This window comes from Mus caroli, chromosome 2 (genome assembly GCF_900094665.2).
Source record: "Mus caroli chromosome 2, CAROLI_EIJ_v1.1, whole genome shotgun sequence".
In the NCBI taxonomy this organism is placed as follows: Eukaryota; Metazoa; Chordata; class Mammalia; order Rodentia; family Muridae; genus Mus; species Mus caroli.
The window spans coordinates 119,963,238-119,964,556 of record NC_034571.1 but is presented as its reverse complement, the minus strand read 5'-3'; positions in this window follow the sequence as shown (position 1 = coordinate 119,964,556).

The following is a 1,319-nucleotide window of genomic DNA, read 5'->3' as shown; positions in this document are numbered from 1 at the left end:
TTTTTTTTTTTTTAATGTATAAAAGCCCTTGCTTGGAGAGTTGCAAAATATACTCAGATTTAAACTGCCTCTGTGTTTGTTTCTGTTTGTCACTGCCGAATCTTTACCCACCTAGCCTTCAAGGACCTTCATCTCAGGGACCCCCATACCCAACATGGTTGGTCTGTGGAAGAAAGAACCAGTTTGAAAGTTTGTTGGTCTTTTGTGTTGTACTCTTTTTTCTCTTTTATTGATTTTTTATGATTTTGAACAACTAAGTTTGAATTTTTTTTCAAATTTTTGAGAAGGATCATTAAATTAAATCTTTTTTCTGATTTTTTTAAATATTAGCACTCACAGGTATCTATTTCCCTTATAGGACAACTTTCAGTATGTCCCACTGGTTCTGTTATGTTGGAATTTCGTTATTTCACATTTTGAAAATCTCTATTTTCTTTATTGACCCAATAATTATTCAGTCATGTTCTCCTTTTATTTCCAGGAGTTTGTACTTTTCTTAGGGATTTAACTGTTGTCAGTTTTGGCTTTATTACACTATGCTCAGATTGAAGTCCCTGAGAGGTGTGCAGTTGTTATCAGCCCCTGCCTTCATCCTGTGAGGTTACAACTTGAGGTAAAGCTGCAGAAGCTGCCAAGGCCACTGGACAACCTTTTCTACCTCAGCCTGTGACCACTGTGAAATACCTCAGCAGAAAATGCCATGGCAATGGCACTTCCTCTTCAGACTCTGCCTGCCATCAACAGGAAGTACCAACACAGGGTCTGCCATGGGGGCAAAATGTCCTTTCCACACTTCCTGAAGAGCTCCATGACTGTGGCATAGAACCTAAGCCAAAGCAACCTGTGGCCTGAAATGACTCCCCGTCCTGACCAATGGACCATATGTAGAAAAAACAGTGTGAAACAAACAAAAACACCAAAAACCAACCAAACAAACAAAGACTAATAACTGATCAAGAAAACTCACCAATTCCTGAAGAGAAAAACCGCCAATCTCTGACCTCTGTAAGATCAGGACATGAAATTCCACCAATCCTCATCTTGGAAGTGTCCACCCTTAGAAATCTCTGCCCACGAAGAAATTCAGTATAACTGCTTGTTCTTGGAACAGAGTGCCCCTCCTCTCCTGGATGTTTCCGTGCCCCCAAATCTCAAAAGTTTGCTGTATTTTTACATATCTCTTTGGAAACACACACTCAAACATGCAAACCTACACAGAAAGGGGGGGGGGAAGGGGAGGGGAGGAGAGAGAGAGAGGGAGAGGGAGAGGGAGAGGGAGAGGGAGAGGCGAATTTCTGAGTTCGAGGCCAGCCTGGTCT